The following is a 21,768-nucleotide window of genomic DNA, read 5'->3' as shown; positions in this document are numbered from 1 at the left end:
GTAGAATTCTGATCCTCCTGCTTCAGGAAGCATTTTCTGAAACTGCAAATGGAGCAAAGATTGACGAAAATGTTACTGATACTGGAGGATTTGACAGAAACAGAGAGGCTGAAGAAGTGAAAAGCAAAACAGGACGATGAGATAACTTTGGCAGGCAAGATTCTACAGCATACAAGTACAGAAAGGCAACTAGAGAGACAATAGGGCCCCTCAATGATCAAGTAGGCCATCCATGCTTGGAACCACAGGAGATGGGCGCGACCGGAAATGAATATTTCATGTCAGAATGTACTGTGGACAGAGACTAGGAAACAAAGTGAGCGAAACAATGATGTCTTGAAAAGAGTCCCCATTATAGAAGAGGTGGTTCTGGAGGTCTTAGAACACAAAGGTTGAGAAAGCCCGAGGTCCTGAACAAGTGTATCCCACAACATTGTGGCAAAGTCGCAGCGGGGACCGTGGCCGAGATATTTGTATCATTATCCTTCGTATTTCCCTTGTGTGGACATGGCTGAGGGGTGACGTTATAAAGGTTTATAAAACCATGAGGGGTATACGTAATGTGAATAGTCAAGGTTTCCACTTCAGGGTAGGGGAATCCATAACTAGAGGGCAGAAGTATGAGATGAGAGAGGAAATACTTAAAAGCGACCAGAGGAGAACATTTCCACACAGAGAATGTTCCATGTATGGAATGAGAGTCTGGGGAAGGGGTAGAGAAAACTAAAATTACAACATGGAAAAGACATTTGGGCAGATACATGGAGAAGTGAAAGTTTGAAGGGATATGGACCAAACACATGCAAATGCGACTTGTTCATGAACAGTGATCAGCATGGACTAGTTGGATGGAAGGAACCATTTCCATGCTGCATGCCTCTGTCTCTAGTTATTGGAGGAGGAGACTATGGAGATAAGGCATGGTGTAAACACTGAAGAAAGTTGCAGAGATAGGGATAATAGTTTGGAATGCATTACATTTCAAATATGGGGAGGAACTATCGGAAAGGGAGGAGGTTCCGGGGCAGAAACTGTTATAGGAGTTACAAATTATTGAAGACACTGGTCCATGAGAATTGATATATGTACAATGTTGGAGGGGGAACAACGAACAGGCAGCATTCCCACCAACTCATGAGAAGCCTTGATTTCCCCTCTGTTGTCCTGGTGCTCTCTAAGACATCACAGGCCTGCATTGATAACTGTGACCTCCCGATACTGTCAGAGAACAACAAATTTACAGTATACGTGATGATTGAGCCTGGGGTCTGTCTGTATACTGCTCCCCTCCAGCAATGTTAGCCGATGTTTGGAGGTCGCTGCTCTCTGCTCTCTGCTCTCTGCTTTGTGCACGGTGAGTGATCTTACCACAGGGCAGGATTTATTGAAGGCTCCAGATCTCCCTGCCCTTTCTCTCTCTGGCTGACTAACTATCTTCAATGTGGTGGTGGATAGGACACCCAGCAGCTGGGATATCTATTGAGTCAGGAACTTCCTGAGTACCTACAGGAGACAGAGAAATAGACAAAATGGGAAATTAGACTGATGCAGTGAGGGTTACACATGGAGAATAGTACTGTGTCCCATGGACATCTGGAAAATACCAATCTCCATCCCTGGCCTGTGCTACTGCGTCTCTCTGAAGTGCAGAATTCTGCTGGCTCAGGATCTGGAGTAGCTACAAGAGCGAGAGACGCTGACAGAGATTGTAATTAGACCCATACAGTGAGGGGTACCACATGGAGAGAGACTGAGTAATATCACCAGTGTGGAGGAAGGTATCAGGTTCAACCAATCATGAAGGAAAAACAGGTTTAGCTTCATGACACACTGGTATCAGTATTTAAGGATAAATAGCCAGTGAGCAGACAAAGTAATGGTCTAGTGATATTATTGCTAGAGCATGTATCCCAAATCTCAGCTAATGTGCAGGAGAGGCAGATTTGAACCACATCATCTGAAATGGTGGAATTTGAAATAAATTATTTATAAAATAGTAATTGTCAATCTATAAATACCATTACTGATGTACAATAAATTCAAACACTTGTCGTTCAGATAAGGACATCTGCCCATCATCACGTGGTCTGCACGACATACCCACAGCAAAATGTTTGCCTCTCAATGACGCTCTGAAATGGCTGAGCAAGTTACTCAGCTCGAGGGCAGGTAGGGCTGGGTAAGAAAGAATGGTCAGCCAGAGACACCCACATCCCATACCTGATTTAATAAATAATCCATTAGGATGGTCCCACTGGAACCGTGCTGGGAGCAGTGTCCTGGCCAATCATGTCAGTAGGTTTACGGACAGGGATTTAAACTGACAGAGAGGATGCTGGGACAGGGTTCAGGTGAAAAGAGCTTTCCAAATCCAAAGAGAAAAGGTGACGCATGTGAACACCATTTGGATGTGGCTGAAGACAAGCAGAAAGGAACAGGAGGGGACAAAGTTTCACTAAAACTGTGCATCAGAGAATCGATTTGTGACAGGAAATTGTGGGAAAGTGTAATTTTTTTTGGAATGGACAAAGTCTCAGCAACAAGGTCGACTGATTTGTGACACAGAGACAAAAGAGATTTAGACACCAGAGAGATGTGGTTACAGGGCGAACAAAAGGTGGACATAAATATTCAACGGTTCACAACCTTACGGAAACTCAGGCAAAATGGGTAACACTAACAATAATGGATACCAAAGGCATTACAGAAGAAAGCATTTGACCTCAGCTCATGAGGTAGAGTCAGTCTGAATGTAAATTGTGGCTACTACTTGCCAAGCACACAAGCAGCAAACAGTTTTAGGCCACTGAACAGCATTTCCTTGCTCATCACTGCATTAAAGAGGAACTCATTGGAATTTTTAATAAAGGCACTGTGATAATTTAGTGAAACTCCAATATTCATATAATCTTGACAATCATACTGACAAGAGTGATATTCGAAGAAGAGATTGTGGAACTTTTTTCCAGTGTCTCTTTGAATAACACATTGTGCAACTGGCTAGGGACATAACTACCTCAGAGTGACCGTTGCGTGATGTAACTTAATGAGTAATTCACCTGGGGAGATCCTCTGGGAAATTGTGTAAAGTGCAGTTTAAAGAAATATGGAGTTTTAAAATGAATCACAGAAAGGACAAGCTACATCTGGAAAAAAACCAGCCAATGATATGAGTTTGAGAGGCGAACTGAACAAGGTAACCTGGCTTACCAGACTGAAATATGTGTCTGTAAATGAACAGTGGAAAACATTTGAAGAAACAGTGTAAATCAATCAACAAAATGACATTCCACTGAAATAGAAAATCCTCAGCAAGAAATTCCCACCCATCCTCATTCAGGACAAAATGGATCATATCAGATTATGAGGCTTAGACAATTACCACAAAGTACTCAAAATCCTAAAATGAGAGAGAGTTTAAGCAGTAAGTGTTATAAGGATTGCAAAGGGTCTGCTACCGGGGGAGGGCAATGTGAAGAGGAATCATTTACAGGGTTTAATGACACGAGAAGAAAGGGGAGAGGTGAAGGTGCTGGAAGTGGTGAGAGTGTTACAGAGTGTGGCCAGGGCCTGAACGGTGTTACAAAGCCAGTACAGATTGCTGCAGCTGGAGGGTTTTGCAGAGGTAGGGAGGGACATATGTATTTTTATTTACTCATTCATGGGATGTGGGTGATTGGACCAGCATTCTTTGCTCCATTGCTAATTACCCAGAGGGTAGCTCAGAGTCAGCCATATTGCTGTGGGTCTGGAGTCACATGCAGGCCAGACCAGGTTAGAATGTCAGATGCCCTTCCCTAAAGGAACTAAGTGAACCTGAGGAGATGTTGCCAAGTTGGAGGATTTGAGCTATAGGGAGAGACTGAAAAGACAGGGGCTGGTTTCCCTGGAGTGTCGGAGGCTGAGCGGTGACCTTATAGAGTTTTACAAAATTATGAGGGGCAAAGACTTTTCCCTATGATCGGGGAGTCTAGAACTAGAGGGTATGGGTTTAGGGTGAGAGGGGAAAGATATAAAAGAGACCGAAGGGGCAACCTTTTCACACAGAGGGTGGAACGTGTATGGAATGAAGTGCCAGAGGAAGTGGTGGAGGCTGGTACAATTGCAACATTTAAGAGGCATTTGGATGGGTATATGAATAGGAAGGGCTTGGGTGGATATGGGTTGGGTGCTGGCAGGTGGGATTACATTGGGTTGGGATATCTAGGCGGCATAGTCGGGTTGGACAGAATGGTCTTTTGCATGCTGTACATCTCTATGATTCTATGACCTGAAAAGGTCCTGGGGATTTGTCCACCTTGATGCATTTTAAGACATCCAGCACCACCTCCTCTGTAATATGGACATTTTTCAAGTTGACATCATCTATTTCCCGACATTCTATATCTTCCATGTCCGCCCCACAGTAAACACTGATGTAAAATACTTGTTTAGTATCTCCCCATCGTCTGCAGCTCCACGTGCAGGCTGCCTTGCTGATCTTCAAGGGGGCCCTATTCACTCCCTAGTTACCATTTGTCCTTTATGTTTTTATAAAAACCCTTTGGAATCTCCTTAAAAATATTTATCCAAGCTATCTCGTGCCCCCTTTTCGCCCTCCTGAATTCCCGCTTTAGTACACTCATATTGCCTTTATACTCTTCTCAGGATTCACACTCTCTCCAGAGATATGTTTACTCCTTTTTCTTCACTGAAACCTCAATTTCTCTCCTCACCCAAAATTTCGTACACCTATCAGCTTTTCCTTTCACCCTAACAGGAATACTGTACACTGTCTCTGGACTGCTGTTTTAATTTTTAAAGGTTTCCCAATTTCCAGTGATGAACGTTTCATTCTCTCAAAATGGAAACTCCCCAATTCCTGCATCTCATGAAACCGCCGATTGAAAATAATGAGAAAATAAAGAACTTTCTAAAGGAAGGCTTTGATGAGGCGAGCTCTGCTCAGTCACGTAGATCTTGAGGTTACCACATGCACGGAGAGTGCTTTCTACCAGAGCAGCACCAGGTCAGTGTCAGGCACAAAGACAGAATGGGCAAATAGATTCACATCTGAACTCACATCTCCCAGCCTGGGAACCTGAATCTGTGTTCAGCCATTCTGGAGAGTTATGCAGATATCAGAAGTATTGCTGTGGCAAATAGAGGTTTCAGTAGTTTTGAGATAAGATACTAATAAAGGAGGGTAAAGAGGTAAGGAGAATTGTCTGGACTTGAAGAGGTTTCCCAGTTTACGAGTGTTGGAGGGATTGGAACAAGTTATCAAGATAGGGAGGGTTTAAGATTGAAGGATTCCGCCGAAAACATTTACAGGGAGAAAAGCAGGAATCTTGACAGTGTAGAGGAACAGAAGAATCTTGGGTTCCACGTCCATTGATCCCTCAATGATGGTACTCAAGCTGATAGCCTTGCTCAGAAGGCATGTGGTGTGTTGCCTTTTATTAGCAGGGGTATTGAATTCACGAGCGACGAGGTTATGCTGCAGATTTATCGATCCCTGGTGAGACAACACTTAGTATATTGAATTCAATTCTGGTTGCCTCATTATCAGAAAGATGTGGAAGCTTTAGAGAGGGTGCAGAGGAGATTTATCAGGATGCTGTTTGGACTGGAGGGGAGATCTTATGAAGAAAGTCTGAGGGAGTTCGGGCTTTTCTCATTGGAATGAAAAAGGATGAGTGGTAACTTGATAGAGGTGAACGAGATGATGAGAGGCTTAGATAGAGAGGATAACCACATACTTTTCCCATTGCAAAATTGGAAATGATGAGGTGGCATAACTTGAAGGTGATTGGAGGAAGATTTACAGGAGATGTCAGAGGTGGGTTCTTTACACATCGTGTAGCAGGTGCGTGGAATGCACTGCCAACAGTAGGAGCAGAGTCCGATACATTAGGGACATTTAAGCAATTCTTAGATAGGCAAACGGATGATAGTAAAATGTAGGGTCTGTAGGATATAAGTTCAGAACAACATTAAGGCCGAAGGGCAGGTGCTGTGCTGCACTGTTCTCTGTTCTAAATAGGGAGGGTTACAATGGCACAAAGACGTTTCAGAAAGCTGGAGAGATGGGATCTGAATGAAGAGACACAAACAGGAAGGGTTGCTAGGGTTGTCGAGGGTAACAGAGACAGCAAAGGTTTGATCTGGAGCAGACGACCTAAACTGGGAAGGCTGTGGGGACCGGAGGTAGTTTCACAGGGATGGAGGACCATAGAGCCACAGGAGGTTAGAGCGCCATAGGGCCAGCAGGAATTCATGGAGATGGGGAGTTTGGGAGGGATGAAGCAGTTTACAGGCACAGGATGTTGGTAGAATGGGGTGTTTTACACAGACAGGAGTGTTTTAGGTGAATGGAGCAGATTGTGGGAATCAAGACGGTTTTATAGCTTAGAAGAACACACAGAAATATGGAGGTCAGTCGTGATTGAGGATGTTTATAGTTATAGAAAGTCTTAGGTTCTGCAGGTTATTTAGATATGGAAGGTGTGGACATTTTTACAAGGAGATAAGGACAGCCAGTTTGGTTGGAGACAGTTTCACAGATAGGGAAGCATTAGTAACCTCCTGCAGGTTAGTCAAAGTGAGAAAGTTTGTAGGGGAGGGTGGCATTTACATAGTTTGAGGTGTAAAAACTGGAGAAGATTATGGAGGTGAGTAGATGGATGGAGAGACTGGGGGAGCTGGCATTGACAGGGAGATAGCCACGGGAGGATGTTACACAGATAGTGAGTCTTATCGGAACTGGATCAGGAGAGTAACAGCCATTAGAGTGAGTTCTACAGATCCTGACTGCAGCAAGGATCTGAGAGGATTGCAGGGTCCCCACAGATTGATCGTGTCTTTCGGGATGGAAGAAGATATGGATAGATTAAACCAAATGTATTTTGTTTTCTTTTTTCCTTCAAACAGACTCACCCAATCTATGGTAATCATAATGTGGAGGATCCGGTGTTGGACTGGGGTGGACAATGTTAAAAATCACACAACACCAGCTTACAGTCCAACAGGTTTAATCGGAGGCACTAGTTTTCAGAGCACTGCTTCATCAGGTGGTTGTGGAGCACAGTCATAAGGCACGAATTTATACCAAAAGGATAGCACTGTCATGGAATGTAATATCAAACACATTTAGTTTCAGCCTTTCACCTTTTAGGATGATCAACTACACCTGGTGCTTTGAACTAAAACTGTTGGACTGTAACCTGGTGTTCGCTGATTTTTAATTCACAAGATCCTGCTAATGGCCCCAAACCTGGCCCTGCTTCACTTTAAGGCCTTAATCTGTGGACTTGTCTGATCTTTTTCCAAAGCTATGTTAAAATGAAGACAGTTGCGGTCACTGGACCCAAAGTGCTCTCCGACTGACTATTCAGTCACTTGCCTGACCTTGGTTTCTGAGAGAGGTCCAGTGTTGCACCCGCCTGAGGAGAGTTAGGCCTTGTTAGAGGTACATCTTGATTTATGAAACTTTCTTAGACACGTTTGACAAATTGAACTCCGTATGGGCATTTTACTCTGTGGGTGGCCCAGTCCATCCAGGGGAAGTTAAACTCGCCAACCTATACTACATAATTATTTCTATCGGTATCTGCAATCTCTCTACACCTCTGCTCCTCTAGTATTGTCTGTAAGCACTGTTGCCATCCCCTCCCTTATCAAAAGGCCAATCCACCTCCTCACTCACTTGTCCTTCTATCAATCCTGTAGCTTCTGTATCCTGGAACACTGAGCTGCCAGTCCTGCCCTTCTCTCAGCCATGTTTCTGTTATGACTATAATATCCCAGTCCCCAGAGTTAATCCATGCTCTGAGCTCGTCTGCCTTACCAGTCAGGCCTCGTGCATTGAAATAAATGCATGTTAAACCAGAAGACTTTTCCCTCCCTTGGCTGTGCGCCAGGATATCCAGAATAAGAAACTTGTTCGCGGTGGTTGATGCATTTTCCCCCGACTGGCCAATGGTACCTCTCTTACTCAGAGTCCCTGCCTATCTAGTTTAAACCCTCCCCGAGTAACAGTAACAAATCTCCCTCGCAGTGACCCTGGTGTCCCTCTGCATTAAGTAAAACCTCTTCCCACCTTGTACAGGTCACCTTTACCGCAGAAGAGATCACAATGATCCAAATATTACCACTCCACCAGCTCCTCACCCACACATCTATCTAGCCTATCTTTCTATTTCAATCCTAATCGGGGCATGTGGCACTGGGAATAATCTGGAGATCACTTCCCATGAGGTCCTACTTTTTAACGTCTTACCTAACTCCTGCTACTCATTTCACAGGACCCCATCCCATTGACTAAGTCTGTCATGTGGACAATATCCTCTGGCTATTCACCCTCCCCTTCAGAATATTCAGTAACTGTACAGGGACATCATTGACTCTCGCACCCTGGAGGTAGCACACCATCCTGCGGTCACTTCTGCAGCCACACAGTCTCCTGTCTGTCCCTCTCACAACTGAGTGTCCTATCAGTATCACTACCAATAGAGAGGATCTGGCAAACATATACTGGGAGGACTACCTGCAATTGGGTCTAAATTTGGAAAGTGGGAGTATGTTAAAGTGATGCAGTGAGAATTCAGGCCCAGTGTGTTCATGATGAGGGAATAGTAAAGGCAGAAAGTCCACCGATTACTGATCAAGCGATATCATGAGATTGATAAAGAAAATACAGTGCAAGAAAACCAGGTGAAACCATCCAAAAGTATAGGGACTGGAAGGGGGTCCTTAGAACTGAGGGGAAAACAATGACCATAAAATCTCCTTGTCAGATACTATTCAAGAAAAGTCACAAGGTATATTATCAGTATAGTTAGAATAAGAGAATAAGGGGAAAGAGTGAGGCCTACGAGTAACCAAAGGGACAATCAGTGCATGGAGCCAGAGGAAGTAGGTGAGGTCTTCAATGAATACTTCCCATCTGTATTCACACAGGAGAACGGCTTCGTAGCCGGGGATTTCAGTTGGGATGGTAAGGCTCTAGAACATATTAAGATCGATAAAGGGGAGGTATTAAATGTTTTCACAGGCATAAAGGTGGAGAAATCCCCAGTGCCCAATAAAATGTATCCTATGGCTGCTATGGGGGGTAAGGGAGGAGATTGCTGGGGCACTGGTGGATATATTTAATACTTTGCTGGCCACAGGTGAAGTGTCAAATGATGAAGGATGTCTAGTGTGGGTCCTTTGTTCAAGAATGGCAGCAGGGGTGGGGAGAGAGGAAGGACGCGTGGTGGTGGGTTTTGATTGCATGAAACATCACAGCAATACTTAGAGAGGACATTCCTGTGGGATCACCCACTGTGTTGGAGGAACTGTGAAATAAGAATGGGTCATCACTTTGATACGAGTGTACTGACCCTGAAAAATCCATGGCAGACTGAGGAACAAATATGTCGGGAGATCTCAAATATCAATCATAATAATAAGAATGTTATGGTCGGGGTTTTGAAACTTTCCAAATCTCGATTGGCATTGCCACTATTCAACGTTAGGAACGGAGGAAGTTCGCAATTGAATTCCAGAAAACCCCCAAACAGTATGTAAATGTCCCAACTGGAGAAAGATGCAAAACCTGACCTCCCCTTGGGAAACAAGGTAGGGAAAGGGACTGAGGTATTAGTGGGGGAGCATTTAGCCAAAGTGAATCCAATTCTATTAGTTTGAAAACAGCGATGGCAAAGGACAGGCCTGGTCAACAAGTTCAAGTTATGAAATGGGGTCAGCCCAATCTTTATCGTATCAGCCAGGAACTTTCAAAAAGGGAAAGGGAAGTCAGGCAAGTGAGAGTATTTTTAAAGTGAGATAAAATGAGCGATCAGCGCCAGCATGTTCCTTTTTGTGTGCTGGTCAATGCTGACAGCATTCAGAAACACTGGCTGTCTATTGAGGTCTGGTCAAGGAAAAGGGGCCACATGTCATCTATAGCCAGCTGGATCAAGGGAATCCCTGAGGAGAATAGGGGCTGCAGGAATATACTTTGGGTGGAAATCAGGAATGGAGGAAGTGTGAGGTGGTCGGAGTGATGGTGATGGAATTAGTGTCAGGGGGTCAAGGTGACAGCGATGGAACGAGTGACGGGTCTAAGGATGACGGAGATGGAGTGAGTGTGACGGTGTCATGTTGATATTGATAGAGTGAGAGTGAGTGGGTCAGCATGACAGTGATAGAGTAAGTGCGAGGGGTCAGGACGATGGGAATGGAGCGAGTGTGAGGGTTTCAGTGTGACAGTGATTGAGTGAGTGTGGTAGGGTCAGGGTGATGGTGATGGAGTGTGTGTGAGAGGGTCCGGGTGATGGTGTTGAAGTGAGTGTGAGTTGATCAGGGAGATGGTGTTTCTGTGAGTGTGAGGTGGTCAGTGTGACCGTGATGGAGTGACTGTGATGGATTCAGTGTGATGGTGATGGAGTTACTGTGAGGCGGTCAGGTTCAAGGATATGGAGTGATTGTGAGGGGGTCAGGGTGACCGTGATGGAGTGAGTGTGAGGGGATCAGTGTGATGGTGATGGAGTGATTGTGAGGGGGTCAGGGTGACCATGATGGAGTGAGTGTGAGGGAGTCAGGGTGACGATGATGGTGTGAGTGTGATGGGGTCAGGATGACGGTGATGGAGTGAGTGTGAGAGGATCAGTGTGATTGTGATGAAGTGAGTGTGAGGGGGTCAGGGTAACGGTGATGGAGAGAGAGAGAGAAAGAGAGAGAGAGAGAGGGAGAAGGTGCTGCATGCAGCAGTGAGAATGGTGGAGCATGAGCCTGGTTCGGGGGTCGGTGCTATAACAGATATACAGTGACTGTGAGGTAGCAGAGAGAATACAGTGACCCTTATCCTGACAGGGCAGGGAAGGTTATTGATGTTTGTCCTGTGTTGCTGGACATTTCTTCAGGGTGTGGAGCTCAGAACATGCTCGGTGGGTCTGGTGGTGTCGCCCCCTTTGGGAAGAGAATGGTCCCCCTCTGTACTTGCCCATCCACCAGGACCTCCGTGCCCCTATTGGCAAACCGTGGTGTAATTGCCCCTTATCTGCCATGCTCAGGGTAAACTGTGCAGGGCAGCTCCAAACTGAGAAAGCTTATCTCTGTGCCCTTTGGCATTTTAAAGTTGACAACAGTGGCAGGGATCACGGAATATCCAGGGGTATCTGGACAATGGTGAGTAGCTCCAGCCATGATGGGTGGGAGGATCGGGCTGGTATTGAATGAGAGTGACACCATGGGGTTGGGGGGGGGGGGGTAGTGAATGAGGTGAGTTTGTTAAGATAGCACCAGGAAATAGCTCAGCCTCGTGCAGACGATCCCTCTGTCACACTCGGGAAAATAAAAAAAGATAAATTATTGTTAGAATCTGTCAATTAATCACAGATTCTGCTGAAACCAATTCCAGTTGCAACTCACACTTACTCCATCACTGTCACCCTGACCCCTCACACTCACTCCATCACCGTCACACTAACCCAATCACACTCACTCCATCACCATCACCCTGACCCCCTCACACTTACTCCATCACTGTCACCCTGACCCCTCACATTCACTCCATCACCGTCACACTGACCCCTAACACTCACTCCATCACAGTCACCATGACCCCCTCACACTCACTCCATCACCGTCATCCTGACCCTCTCACATTCACTCCATCACAGTCACCCTGACCCCCTCACAGTCACTCCATCACCGTCATCCTGACCCCCTCACAGTCACTCCATCACCGTCATCCTGACCCCCTCACATTCACTCCAACACTGTCACCCTGACCCCTCACACTCACTTCATTTCCATCATTCTGACACTCTCACACTCACCGTCACCCTGAGCACCCACACTCACTCCATCACTGTCACCCTGATCCCCTCACAATCACTCCATCTACTTCACCCTGACCCCCTCACATTCATCCCATCAGCGTCACCCTGACCCCCTCACATCCACTCCATCACAGTCATCCTGACCCCCTCACATTCACTCCATCACCGTCACCCTGACCACCCACATTCACTCCCTCACTGTCACCCTGATCCCCTCACAATCACTCCATCAACTTCACCCTGACCCCCTCACATTCATCCCATCAGCGTCACCCTGACCCCCTAACACTCACGACATCACGGTCACTCTGACCCCCTCGCACTCACTCCATTAAATTCACCCTGGCCACCTCATACTCGCTCCATCACAAACACCCTGACCACCTCATACTCGCTCTTTCACCGTCACACTGACCCCCTCACACTCACTCCATCACCTTCACTATGGCCCCTCACGCTCACTGCATCACTGTCTCCTTGTCCCGCTCATACTCACTCCATCATTTGCCACACACACACACACACAACCACACACTCACTCCATCACATTCGCCATGACACCCTCACACTCACTCCGTCACCCTCACTATTAAACCATCACAATCACTCCATCACCGCCACCGTGTCACTCTCACACTTAATCCATCACCCTCACACACTGATCCCCTCACACTCACTCTATCACGGTCATCCTGACCCCCTCACAATCACCCCATCATTCTCACACTGACCACTCACACTCACACAATCACAGTCACCCTCACCAGCTCACACTCACTCCATCACCCTCACCCTGACCCCCTCACACTCACTCCATCACCGTCATCCTGACCCTCTCACATTCACTCCATCACAGTCACCCTGACCCCCTCACACTCACTCCATCACCCTCACACTGACCCCCTCACACTCACTCCATCACCGTCATCCTGACCCTCTCACATTCACTCCATCACAGTCACCCTGACCCCCTCACAGTCACTCCATCACCGTCATCCTGACCCCCTCACAGTCACTCCATCACCGTCATCCTGACCCCCTCACATTCACTCCAACACTGTCACCCTGACCCCTCACACTCACTTCATTCCCATCATTCTGACACTCTCACACTCACCGTCACCCTGAGCACCCACACTCACTCCATCACTGTCACCCTGATCCCCTCACAATCACTCCATCTACTTCACCCTGACCTCCTCACATTCATCCCATCAGCGTCACCCTGACCCCCTCACATTCACTCCATCACAGTCATCCTGACCCCCTCACATTCACTCCATCACCGTCACCCTGACCACCCACATTCACTCCATCACTGTCACCCTGACCCCCTCACAATCACTCCATCAACTTCACCCTGACCCCCTCACATTCATCCCATCAGCGTCACCCTGACCCCCTAACACTCACGACATCACGGTCACTCTGACCCCCTCGCACTCACTCCATTAAATTCACCCTGGCCACCTCATACTCGCTCCATCACAAACACCCTGACCACCTCATACTCGCTCTTTCACCGTCACACTGACCCCCTCACACTCACTCCATCACCGTCACTATGGCCCCTCACGCTCACTGCATCACTGTCTCCTTGTCCCGCTCATACTCACTCCATCATTTGCCACACACACACACTCAACCACACACTCACTCCATCACATTCGCCATGACACCCTCACACTCACTCCGTCACCCTCACTATTAAACCATCACAATCACTCCATCACCGCCACCGTGTCACTCTCACACTTAATCCATCACCCTCACACACTGATCCCCTCACACTCACTCTATCACGGTCATCCTGACCCCCTCACAATCACCCCATCATTCTCACACTGACCACTCACACTCACACAATCACAGTCACCCTCACCAGCTCACACTCACTCCATCACCCTCACCCTGAACCCCTCACACTCGCTCCATCACCATCACTTTTACACACTCACACTCACCCTGTCACCATCACCATGACCCCCTTACACTTACTGCATGACTGTCACCCTGACCCCCTCACACTCAATCCATCACCATCACCCTGACCCCCTCACACTCAATCCATCACCGTCACCCTGACCCCGTCACACTCACTCCATAACCTCACCCTCACCCCCTCGCACTCAGTCTATCACCATCACACTGATCCCCTCACACTCCCTCCATCACCATCACACTGATCCCCTCACACTCCCTCCATCCCCGTCACACTGATCCCCTCACACTCACTCCATCACCGTCACACTGATCCCCTCACACTCACTCCATCACCGTCACACTGATACCCTCACACTCACTCCATCCCCGTCACCCTGACACACTCATACTCATTTCCTCACCGTCACCCTGACCCCCTTAACTCACTCCATCACCCTCACAGTAATTCCCTCACAGTCGCTCCCTCACCATCACCCTGACCCCCTCACACTCACTCCATCACCGTCACCATGATCCCTTCACACTCACTCTCTCACCATCACCCTCACAAACACACGCACTCGATCACTGCCACACTCAACCCCTCTCACTCGCTCCATCATTGTCAACCAGACCCCCTCACATTCACTCCATCGCCCTTACCCTGATCCCCTTACACTCACTCCATCAGCGGCACCCTCACAAACTCACACTCACTCAATCACCGCCACACTCAACCCCTCACACTCACTCCATCACCATTATTCTGACCTCCTGACACTCACTCCATCACCGTAACACTGATCCCCTCACACTCACTGCAAAACCGTCACTCGGTCAACCTCACACTGACTCCATCACCGTCACACTAGCCCTCTCACACTCACTCAATCATCATCACCCTGACCCCGCTAATACTCACTCCATCAGCGTCGCACTGACCCACTCACACTCACTCCATTACCGTTACTCTGAGAACCTCACACTCACTCCATCTACATCAAACTGAACAGCTCACACTTGCTCCATCACAACGACCATGACCCCCTCACACTGTCTCCATCACTGTCACCCAAGCCAGCTCACACTCACTCCATCGCCATCACCATGGCCCCCTTACACTCACTGCATCACTGTCTGCCTGACCCCCTCACACTCAATCCATCACCATCACCCTGACCCCCTCACACTCGCTCCATCACCATCACCCTGACCCCCTCACACTCACTCCATCACCATCACCTCTTCTTTGAGTCCTAGTGGTCGCAGTAGTCTGGCTGTCAGTTCCAAAATGTTCTTGATGTATGGTAGTATGACTAGTCCTTTGGGTCATGGCATGTCTTCATTCCGTTGTCTTTTCCTTAGGCATCTGTGGATGAAATTGCGTGGAGTTTGACCCCACCCCGCAGCTCACCAATACGATTAACAACACACTGAGAAACCTACATAAAGAAATGGACAGATAACCAGGTTTGACTGACAGAGAATGAAAACTGAAAGCAACAACACCCTCGGATTCTATGAACTACCCAATGTGCACAAACCAGACATCCCACTCAGACCCATAGTATCACTACCAGGGTCACCATCACACAAACTGGCTAAAGAACTACAGCAGAAACTGAAACACCTGATCAGCGGATCCAGACACTCTGTACAGTCAACACAGGAATTCTTGGACATCATCAGAAATACACACATAGACAAGGAAGAAACTATGGTCTCATTCGATGTCACGGCACTGTTCACCTCTATTGACAAAGCCCTAGCCAGAGAAACAATAACCAACCTGCTGGACATACAGAACAGACAACAGGACGTTGGACCTATCAACAAAGACGTCATTCTCACACTACTCAACCTTTTGCCTCACAACACACTTCACATTCAACAACCAAATAGATGAACCCACGGGCTCACCGATCTCTGGACTCATAGCAGAAGTGGTAATGCAAAGATTAGAACAAACACTCTTACCACAAATTCAACCCAAACTCTGGGTCAGATATGTAGATGCCACCTTTGTAATCATTAAAAACACAGAAATAGAGAACACACACCGGATCATCAACGCCACACTCACAGGAATCCGATTCACTAGAGAGGAAGAAAAGGACAACCAACTCCCATTCCTAGACGTGACGATACAGAGAACACCGAACGGAGAATTCACCACAAAGGTTTACAGGAAATCCACGCACACAGATCAAGTCCTGAACTACGAAAGCAACCACCCGAACACACACAAAAGAAATTGCTTCAGGACACTGTTCAAAAGGGCCACAACACACTGCAGTACACCAGAATTGCAAAAGAGGAAGAAGAACACCTATACAATGTATTCGCCAAAAACGCATACCCCCACAATTTCATGAGGGATTATCTGTATGGATTTGCTAGACGACTGTCCTCTGATATTTATGAGGGCAGTGCAGATGATGTGGTTTATATGGAGTTCATTAAGCTCATTGACAAGGTCCCACACGGAAGGCTGGTCCAAAAGGGAAGATCCCATGGGATCCAAGGTAAGTTGGTGAATTGGGTCCACAATTGGTGGAGGGTTGGTTTTGTGATTGAAAGCCTTTGCCCAGCGGGTGTACCACAGGGATCTGTGCAGGAGCCATTGCTGTTCATTATGGACATTAATCACTCAGATGTGAAAGCAGAAGGTAACATTAGTAGGTTTGCAGATAACCTGAAAGGTGAGGATGTTGTCCACAGTGAGGGGGATGGACTCAGTTTGCTGTCCGATATCGATCAGATGATAAACTAAGCAGAGTAATGGCAGATGGAGTTTACTTCTGATCACTGTGAGGTAATGCACTGTGGGAAGTCTAATAAATGAATGATATACGTCATGAATGGTAGGTCCTCCTGGAGTACTGACGAAAACAGGGACATTGGTGGGCAAGTCCCTGGATGTCTGAAGGTGTCAGCACAGGTAGACATGGTGGGGAATACACCTGAACTGGGAGCTGGAGGTGGACCCACATCCTGGTGGGGAACGTTACTGGAGCTGCTCGAGAGGATTTAAACTCGTCTGGCAGGGCTGTGTGACCCCAAAGAATCGTAAGACCAGAAAGAAAGTTGAGGCTGGTACAAAGGTTCAAGAGAGGAATATAAGTAGACAAGGCAGGCAAGAACATAGCAGACAATTATGGAAAATTGGTGGATTAAACTGCAGTTATTTCAATACAAAGGGCCAGACAGATAAAGTAGATGAACCCAGAGCATGGATGGGAACATTGGATTTGGATCCCATAGATATTACAGAAACACAGCTGAGGGAGCAACAGGAGCAGCAGCTCAATGTTCCGGAGACAGATGCGACAGGAAGGATAGAACAGGAGGCAAAAGAGGAGGAGAGCCTGTGGTTTTGATTGGGTGAAACATCACAGTAGTACCTAGAGAGAGTATTCACGTAGGATCGCCCAGTTAAACGATATTAGTGGAACTGAGAAATAAAAATTGGTCATTAGTTTTCTACGGTCGGACTACAGCGATAGGCAATGGGAGATGAAGGAGCAAATATGTCAGGAGATTTCAGATATCTCTTAGAATAATAGGGTTGTAATGATAGGGGATCTTAACCGTTCCAAACCTGGACTGGGATTGCTACTAAGTTAAGCATTTGGATGGAAGGAATTTATTAAGTGTGTTCCGAAAACTCCCAGTCATTATGTAAGTGGCCCAACTGGAGAATGGGGCTAAACCTGACCTCCCCTTGGGAAACAAGGTCAGGAACGGAACTGAGGTGTTAGTGGGGGAGCACTTTGGAAAGTTACCACAATTGTATTAGTTTGAAAATAGCGATGGAAAAGGACAGGCCTGGTCCACAAGTTAAAGTTATTCAATGGAGCAAGATAGTTTTAGACATGAATTTCTAAAGCAGATCTATTTGCTATTTGCAGATAAAGGGAAGTCTGGCAAGTAGGAATATTTTAAACCCGAGATAAAAGGAGCGTTCAGCGCCAGCGTGTTCCTGTTAGTGTGCAGCTCCATTCTGACTGAATTAGGAAATACTGGCTGAGTTTTGAGGCTGTGGTCAAGAAAAAAGGGGTCACATGTCAGATATAACTGGCTGACTCAAGGGAATCCCTTCAGGAGCATCGGGGCTGAAGAAATACGCTTAGGATGGAAATCAGGAATGTAAAAAGGGAACACGAGATAGCTTTGGCAGAGAAAGTTAAGGAGAATCCAAAGAGACTCTACAAGTGTATTAAGAGCAAAAGAAGAGCTCGGGACAAACCCGGTCTCCTTAATGATCAATGAAGGTAACGATGTGTGAAACTACAAGATCCGAAACAAATATTTCACTTTGGAACTTACTGTGGATAAAGACTGGGCTGCTCAGGGAAACAAACAGTGTTTGGCCTGACTACTACTGGAATACTGTGTATAATTCTGGTCTCAATGCCATTGGAAGGATGTTGTGGAACATGAAAGGATTCAGAAGAAATGACCAAAGATGTTGCCAGGGTTGGAGGGTTTGTATTTCAGGGAAAAGCCTGAATGGGCTGGGGCTGAACATGGGAAGCTGAGGAGTTAACCGATAAAAGGTGTTTAAAATCATGATAGGCATCGACAGGGTCAATAGACAAGGTCATTTCCCCAGGCGAGGGAAACATTTCAAAGGGGTCTAAAGGACAACTGGCTCCCGAAGAGTGGATGGAATAAGCTGCCAGAGCAAATAGTGGAGGCTGATAGAAATACATTTCAAAGGCATGTGGATGGGTGTATGAATAGCAAGGGTTCAGAGGGATATTGGCAAAATTGTGGCAAATGTGACTAGAAACGTCATGCAGGAGTTGGTCCGAAGGGCCTGTTTCTGTGCTGTACATCTCTATGACTCAATGTCTTGAAATGAGTCCACATTATAGAAAAGGAGGAGCTGGAGGTTTTAAAACACAAATTTAGATAAATCCCCAGGACCTGATCAAATGGATCTCAGGAAATTGTGGGAAGCTGGTGAAGAAATTGTAGGGCCTTCAACAGAGATATTTGTACCATAGAGAGCTGCATGTGATAGGCTGGTAGACTGGAGGGTGGCATTGAGGACAGTGAAGAAGTTTTTCTAAGATTACAATGTGACCCTGATGAAATGTGTGAATGGCTTATAAACTGAAGATGGAGTTCGATCAGAATAAATGTGAGGTAATGCATTTGGTACAACAAACATGTGCAGGACTTATACAATTAATGGTAGGACCTTCAGTAATGTTGTTGAACAGAGGGACCTCAGGGTTCAGCTACATAATTCTTTGAAGTTTGCAACATGGAGAGACAGGATAGTTTTAAAAAAGGTGCTGGCCTCACTTGCTTTCATTGCTCAGTCCTTTGGATATCGGAGTTGGGAAGTCGCATTGAGATTACACAGGCCATTGGTGAGTCCTCTTCTGGAATACTGTGTCCAGTTCTGGCCGCCCAGTTATAGGAAGGATATTCTTAAGCTGGAAAAGGTTGGGAGGAGATTTACTGGGATGTTGCTGGGTACGAAAGGCTTCAGTATAAAGAAAGGCTGAAAACGTTGGTATTTTTCACTGAAACCTGAATGGTGACAGATGACCTCATAGACGTTTATAAAATCATGAGGGGGGTAGATAGAGTCAATGGGAGTTGTCTTTTCCCATGGACAGGGGAGTTTCAAGACAAGGCACTACATTTTTAAGTTTAGAGGAGTGACATATAAAAAGAAAAGACATGAGGCACATTGTTACACAGAGGGTGGGTTGTGTGTAGAATGAACTTCCCAAGGAAGGGGTGAACATGGGGATAATTACAATGTTCAAAAGACATTTGGATTAGTACAGGAATAGGAAAGGTTTGAAGAGATATGATCCAGGAACAGGCAGTTGGGATGAGATCCGTTTTAGAGTATGGTTAGCGTTAACCAAACAGTGTGGTATGACTTTCTGACTATGATTATAATGTTGTGTCATTAATTCAGAAAGGCTGCAAGAGAAAGCCAGGAAACTACAGACTATTGAGCCAGACATCAGGGTGGGTCAGTTGTTGGAGGTCATTCTGAGAGGTAGGCCTTACATGAATTTGGAAAGATAAGGCCTGATTACGGACAGCCAGCATGACTTTGTGCGTGGGAAAACATGTCCCACAAACTTGACTGGAGTTTGCTCAGAAGGCAGAGCAACAGACGTTGTTTCTGGCTTCCACAAACCCTTGTTCAGGGTGTAGCATGATACATTGGTTAGTAAGGGTAGATCACAAGGGATCAGGGAGAGCTAGCCAAACTGGATACAAAATGGGATGACAGTGGGAGACAGAGGGTGGTGGGAGAGGGTTGTTGTTCAGACTGGAGGCCTCTGACCAGCAGTGTGCTGTAAGGATTGGTGCTGGGACCACTGTTGTGCACCATTTACATTAACAATCTGAGTGAAAATATAGGAGTCCCTGTTCGTATGTTTGTGAATACCAAGATTCGTGGAAGAGTGGGCAGGGAATATAGTTATCAAATCAACTGGGCCAGTGGGCCAAGGAATGAAAGATGGAATTTTATTCAGGTGTTGGATTTAGATCAAACAAACCAAGGAGGACTAACACAGGTAATGGTTGGGACCTGGACAGTGTTGTAGAAAAGGGAGAGACCAAGGGGTGCAGTTACATTGTTCCTTGGACTGGTATCACAGGGTGACAGGGTGTTGAAAGCGGGAATTGGCACACTTGTCTTCATTGGTCAGAGCATTGAGTACATGAGTTGGAGATATTGGTAACATTGCAGTCTATATTTCTCCTGGGCAGGGGAGGCCACGGGGTGACGTTATAAAGATTTATGAAACCATGTCGGGCCAAAGTAAGGTGAATTGCCAAGGGTAGGTGAGTCCATAGCAGGAGGCATAAACGTGAGGTGAGACAATAAGGATTTAAAGACGGAGTTGAGGGGCAACATTTTGCACAGAGGATGGTGCAGAGACGGAATGGACTGCCAGAGGAAATGGTAAAAACAAGTACAATTACAACATGGAAAAGACACTCGGGCAGGTACATGGAGAGGAGAAGGCTTGAAGGGATATGGGCCAAACACAGGCAAACACGACTCATTGCATTTAGGAAACCTCGGCCGAAGAGTCATGCAGCACAGAAACAGATCCGATGTCTCCAGTTATTGGAGGAGGAGACTATCGAGACAAGGCATGTTGCAGAGACTGAAACAAGTTACAGCGATACGGATGGTTATCTGGACTAGAGGTTTCAAATATGTGAAATAATTGGTGAGAGGGGGAGGAGATGACAGAGATAGGAACTGTTATAGGAGTTAGAATGATTGAAGACACTGGTCCTCAATACAAGCCATAGATACAGTGTTGGAGAGGGAATAGGGAACAGAAAGATCCCAGACAGCATTGCCAACTACTCGTGGGAGGCCTGCTTTCCCCTCAGTTGTTCTGATGCTCCCTAAGAAAGCACAGGCCTGGACTGATAACTGGGAACTCCCGATGCTGTCTCATTACAACAAAACTTGCAGCAGGCGTGATGATTGAGCCTGGGTTGTGTCTGTACTGTGCTCCCCCTCCAGCACTTTATGTCACGTCTTGTTAGCTGATGTTTGGATTCCCCTTATTACTTTCTGCTCTGTGCACTGGAATGATCTTACCTGGCAGCAGGATTTATTGAAGGCTCCCTGACTTTGTCTTTCTGGCTGACCAACCTTCGTCCCAACCAGCAGTAGGCAAGTCTATTGAGTCAGAACCTCCATGAGTACCTGTAGAAGACACAGAAATAGACAGAATGGGAAATTAGACTAATGCTTTGAGGGTTACACATATAGAATGGCACTGAGCCCACAGAGATCTGGAAGATCCCAGTCTCCATTCTTGACCTGTGCTCTTCAAACTTCCAGTGTACGTCCCAGTGCAACATGAATCAAAATCCTTTCTTCCTGCACACTTGTTTGACCCAGCACTCTGGTGATGTGACTCTCCATGTGCTATCCCTCACTGTGTGGGTCTAATTGCTGCCTCTGTCAGCGTCTCTCACTCTTGAAGCGACTCGAGATCATGAGCCAACAGAATTCTCCACT

General features: G+C 46.5%; 1 long non-coding RNA gene across 1 annotated transcript; it reads right to left on the bottom strand.

Moving 5' to 3' along the window:
- Positions 1 to 1,307: 1,307 nt before the first annotated feature.
- On the bottom strand, positions 1,308 to 21,412 carry LOC140484506 (uncharacterized). Its single transcript, XR_011962217.1, has 3 exons — positions 21,343 to 21,412; positions 14,962 to 15,102; positions 1,308 to 1,503 (listed from the first exon to the last, which is right to left on the bottom strand). It is a non-coding gene; the product is annotated as an uncharacterized lncRNA (long non-coding RNA).
- Between the last annotated feature and the right edge of the window lie 356 nt (positions 21,413 to 21,768).

Source organism: Chiloscyllium punctatum, chromosome 13, assembly GCF_047496795.1.
Source record: "Chiloscyllium punctatum isolate Juve2018m chromosome 13, sChiPun1.3, whole genome shotgun sequence".
NCBI lineage: Eukaryota > Metazoa > Chordata > Chondrichthyes > Orectolobiformes > Hemiscylliidae > Chiloscyllium > Chiloscyllium punctatum.
Note: the sequence above shows the minus strand (reverse complement) of the source record. Positions and strands in the feature narration are given on the sequence as shown.